The sequence below is a fragment of the Sceloporus undulatus genome, chromosome 6 (assembly GCF_019175285.1).
Source record: "Sceloporus undulatus isolate JIND9_A2432 ecotype Alabama chromosome 6, SceUnd_v1.1, whole genome shotgun sequence".
Taxonomy (NCBI): domain Eukaryota; kingdom Metazoa; phylum Chordata; class Lepidosauria; order Squamata; family Phrynosomatidae; genus Sceloporus; species Sceloporus undulatus.
The window spans coordinates 164,713,235-164,718,514 of record NC_056527.1 but is presented as its reverse complement, the minus strand read 5'-3'; the positions used below and the strand labels follow the sequence as shown (position 1 = coordinate 164,718,514).

Genomic DNA, 5,280 nt, shown 5'->3' with positions numbered 1-5,280 from the left:
CTCTGGTGCCACAATGAACTACAATTCCCAGGATTCCTTAGTGCTGAGGCAAGGCAGATAAAGTGGTCTCGAAGTGGATTGCTTTTACAGTGTGTTTTGGACCATAAACCACTCTCTCAACTCATTCCCTCTTTTAAGTCCCAGAGCAACGCGTTCGAGGCTGATTCAAGGAATTATGACCCTCGAGGGCCACCGTCAACCAAGCTCTCCCTCTTTTATGTCCCACAGAGACGCGTTCCAGGCCTATTCGAGGAAACAGGACCCTCGAGGGCCACTGTAGCCCGCGCCTCTTGGCCTCCTCAATTGAGGAGGCACCAAATCCCTCCTGTAAAGTAGCCGCCGGCCTCCTCACCGCGCAGGTCCAGCTCCCGGTCGCGGACGGCGTTGGTGTACTGCGCCGCCTGCTCGATCAGCTCCGCCGTCAGCTTCACCATCTTCGCCGACGCGGCGATGTCCGACTCCTCCGAAAACTCCCTTGAGAAGCGAGTTATATCACTGCGCATGCGCCGGGGGCTGAGCGCCGCGCAGGCCGAAGAGTCGATTTGCGGAACTAGTATGGAAAAGTCATAGCCGAGCGCCGAGCTTATCGAGCGGCGGCTTACAAAATGGCGCCTCCCCGTCGTTGAAAGGCTTCTTAGCACGATTTAGGCCTGGTTTTGGCCTGGTTAAAACTAGCTCCTAGGAAGTTAGCCAACTAGACGTCCTTACTTACAACTTACAACTCTGTGTAACACACTGTTGTTGTCTGGAAGGCCTGGGAGAAGTGTAGGCTAGGGTTCAAGGTGCTTTCACTAGGCCTCACAGAGGCTCTGTTGGTTTGTGTGAGTTCCACTTTACAAACCAAAGGTGAACCAAGGTGCTCAAGACAGAGTTCAATCCAGATCCCAGTTTATCTATCTGCCCAGCAGGGTCCTGGTTTGTTTATTGTTTACCAACATTGGGAAATGCCCTTTAAAAACATTCCTCCTGCCCTCAGCCTTCAAGGGGGCCTGGCAGTAAGAAGCATTGGAAGGAGTAAGGAAAGAGAAATGTGGCATTACAGCTGGAGGGACCCAGTCCAAAAGGCCACAGGCCTTAGCTTCCAGGATTTAAGGAGGGCTGTTGATAAGAAGGAGGCTTGGAGGAGGTCTCTCGTTCATAGGGTCGCCCTAAATCAAAGTCAATCCGCTGGCAGTTAATAACCACAATCTGATATGAAATTTCACCTCATTGTCCACTAAAACCCTGGACAAAACGTAGGACAAAATCTAGACCAATTAAGAAAAATGGAGGACTGTAAATGTCCTACATTTTGGGCTGAGTTTTGTCCTGCAGTTTGGTCTAGATTTCGTCCTACGTTTTGTCCCGGGTTTTAGTGGACAATTACGGCAACCCTAACGCAGTGTCTTTTGTGTCCCTTGATTCTTGTTTGCAGACAGATGACAGCGAAACGTCAGGAAGAAACTCGTTCTAGAACGTGGCCACGGAGCCCAAAGAACCCACAAAAGACCACGGATGCCGGCCGTGAAAGCCTTCGACTTCGTGGTTTGTTTGCTTTTTTGTTATGTGTCGACTTCAAACAGGGTGGCCACGATGAAAGTTACTTGTCCCATTAGATTGCAAATCTGTGCATGTCTTTATAGCCACATGGTGGCATACTAGCACCAAACAAATCCATGCTGGTCTTCTGTTTCATTACAAGCTAACCATGTAATAGTAATAACGCATTTTCATTGTACAGGTCTCGCAATAGACAGGAATCACTACCGAACAACAGTGTTTGGCTCAGTAGTAGTAGTAGGACGCTTTCCTTGCCAAGAAATCAATCTACAAATTAATATGCAGCGTCCAGGGTTTGTTTGTTTTTTAATCACTAAGGCTGCATCCACAAATGCATAAATAATCCAGTTTGACATCGCTTGAACTGCCTTGCCTCAATGCTATGGGATTCTGGGAATTGTAGTTTGTTGTGGCCTCAGAGCTCTCTGACAGAGAGAAGGCTAAATGTCTCATGAAACTACAGTTCCCAGAATTCCTTAGCATTGAGCCAGGGTGGTCAAAGCAGTCTCAAACTGGTTTATTTCTGCAGTGTGTTTTGGACTTGAGTTATATAAAATCCTGGAACTGCTGAATTGGAAGGATCCCTATGGGCCATAAGTCCAACCTCCTGCTTAATTCAGGATCTCCATCTTGAGCATTGAGCCTCGTTTTGCAAAAATCCAGAGTAGAGGCCCCAACAGACAGGCCAAAATAAAGCTGTTTCGGGTCACTTTGAAGGTATGCTATTTAAATGCTGCATGCGTCCTAAGAGGCCGGAAGCTGCACCAAAGCCACGTTCCAGTCCTAAGGATTGGAGGCGAGCTTTGGAGCAGCTTCTGGACTCTTAAGATGTGTGTATCATTTAAACAGCATACCTCCAAAGTGACCTGAAACAGTTTTATTTTGGCCTGTCTGTTCTGGCCCTTGGAAACCCACTGCCACCTCTCTAAGTAACTGGTTCCACTGCTGAATCTACCTCTCTGTTAAGAAGTTCCTTCTAATGTTCAGCCAAATACCTACCTTTCTGTAGCTTACAACTTAAACCTAGTTCTACCTCCAAAGTCAGCAGAGAACAAACCTATACCCTCCTCTCTGTGGCAGCCCTTGAGGTATTTAAAGATGCCAGTCATGCCACCTTTCAGCCTTCTCTTCATCAAGCAGAGCATGCCCAGATCCTCCAAGTTTTCCTCATAGGTTTTGTTCTCCATACCTCTTATCATCCTTGTTGCCCTTCTCTGAACCCGTTTCAACTTTGTCTATATTTTTCTTAAAATGAGGTGCCCAGAACTGAACATGGTACTCTAGATGGGGTCTAACCAGCAACACTCCATTGTTGGTGCTGTGTGTCTTCAAGTAATTTCCAATTACCTTATGGGAGACCTATCATAGGGTTTTCTTGCAAGATTTGTTCAGATCGGATTTGAGGTTGCCTTCTTCTGAGGCTGAAAGAGTATGGCTTGCCCAAAGTAACCTATGGGTTTCCATGGCTGAGTGGAGAGTCAAACCCTGGTCTCCCAAAGTCCTAGTCCACCACTTAAACCGATACAGCATACTGGTTTGGGATATTCCCCTCCTGACTGCATATTGGTCGAACCATTCTCTTTTGTTTTAATGAAGATTAGCTTGATGGACTCAAGTTGAGAATTTTTTCTCATCTGTAAAACTAAGCATATGTGTAATGTCTCCTGTTTTGCAAATAAATTTTAATCCAAATATTCTCTCCTCTGCCATGTAGATTATTCAGTGATGGAAGATACTTTTGCTGCACAGAAGAGAAATATCATCAGACATAGAATCTGAAAAGTAGGTGTTGTTGAAGTTCAATAAATGTGTTTAAATAATTTCTGCTGTGCCACTGAACAATTTTGTCCTTATTCAAATTGATTTTCTCAGTTCAATCTAATTCTGATCTTGAGACTGTCATTATTTCAAATTCAGATGCATTTCACGCCCTTGTTATCTTTATTGGTGGCCCAATAAAAATGGTATTAGCAGAGGATTTCCGCGGAGACAGCTTCTCTTTGTCACCTACGAATTTCTCTTTTCTGGTTGTTTTGTTATATATATAATGAATACACTTTTATTCAGCTTTCAACATGGGGAAAGTGACAAGGACATGACAGCCATTGCTATGATGTTGTTCTGAAAACTCTGTGACAAGTATAACATTATTTTTAGGTAAAGCTGGGTGAGTTCTGAGCAAATTAATGCTGCCTAATGAGGGCTTATGGGAAAACATAATGCCAATAGACAACCCAGTGTGTCTTTTCAAACATTTCTCACGAATCACCTTAATTTGTAAATAGGTTCCCTCTTTTTAAACTTTGCCAAAAGTGGAAATATTTAACAAGTAACTCAGGTTAATTTTAAAGACAATCTTTGATTGTCAACCCATTAATTCTCTCGCATTTACTGTTCCTACAACTGGGAGGGGAAAAAGACACATTTATCTCCATTCCTTTTCCTAACTGCCGTACGATATAGAAACATGAATCTGCCTGCCTGCCCCACACCTGTGGATTTAATAGGAATATCATGGTGATCATGAAGAGCTTTGTCTTTGGAAAATGGGAAATGATGTCCTTTTCTTCTCTCTTCTCCCCCGAAACATATATACAGTCGGCCCTTCTTATACACGGATTCAAGCATACACGGTTTGAAAATGTTCCAAAAAAGTATAAATTTACCTTGATTTTCCATTTTTTCTAAGGGACACCATTTTGCTATGTCATTATATTTAATGGTGCTTGAGCATACACGGATTTTGTTATACACGGGGGATCTTGGAACCAAACACCAGTGTATAACAAGGGTCCACTGTAGTATGGATGGTATAATAGTATGACATATACCTCCCCAATGCAAATCACTCCACCTTTTAAAAAAGATTCTCTTTAACTGCAAAAGGGTTTGGCAGGACATTAGTTTCCATTCTTCCTCAACCTTCTCTTCATGCTCAACTGCCATCAATATGTTGTAAGCAAAAAGTAGGGAATATGTAGCGTACCTTCCAACTGTCACAATTTGGAGAGACAGCCAGTTAATCCTCTGTCACTCCACTTTTTAAATTGCTTCTAAAAGGTCCTGGTTTCTCTCTCCTCTTCCTCCTCTGCCCTTTCATCCTATGGCATCCATGTATGTATGTGTTTAATTTTGCATTTTACATCTCACCTCTAAGACAAGGGAAGTGGTCTGTGTTTGAAATCTTTTGTAATCTTTTTTCTGTTAAGAGCTCTAAAACTACCAGATTTAAAACTCACATATGCAACACTTTAATTCTGGCCTGGACAGAGCTAAAAGAAAACTCATAATAACCACCGTTTACATCTCCCTTTCACTGACCAAAAAACAAATACATAAATAAATAGCCAAACAAGTAACTATAAAAAGCCCACACTACACCAATTAGATCTGTGAAAATACCAATCTTTGTTTTATCATAGAATAATTCAAAATACAGCTGTTTTAATAGTAGTAACAATAGTAAGGAATAATAATAGTAAAGGAAAATATAATATATACATAATACATAAACAATGTATTTACATTTGAAACCAGAACATTGAAGCTTAGCTGACAGGACTAGTTGGACATCTGCTCTTTAATTAATGAATTAACAAAAATGACCTGACCCCTCCCAGCGGACTGAAACATCCTACTCTGTACATTTGCCATAAGTGGTCCAATTGGCCTCAGTGGGGTCACACTGCCTCTCTTTTGTCTTGCCCTGCAACCCCAGACTAGTAAGTTTCTGACATGTCC

At 42.7% G+C, this 5,280-nt stretch overlaps 1 long non-coding RNA gene and 1 pseudogene across 1 annotated transcript; one reads left to right on the top strand and one right to left on the bottom strand.

Moving 5' to 3' along the window:
• The window catches only part of LOC121934944, a 4,819-nt pseudogene extending 4,283 nt beyond the window's left edge, over nt 1-536 (bottom strand).
• LOC121934946 lies at nt 528-3,359 on the top strand. Its single transcript, XR_006104706.1, has 2 exons — nt 528-1,524; nt 3,254-3,359. It is a non-coding gene; the product is annotated as an uncharacterized LOC121934946 (long non-coding RNA).
• Nucleotides 3,360-5,280: the final 1,921 nt, after the last annotated feature.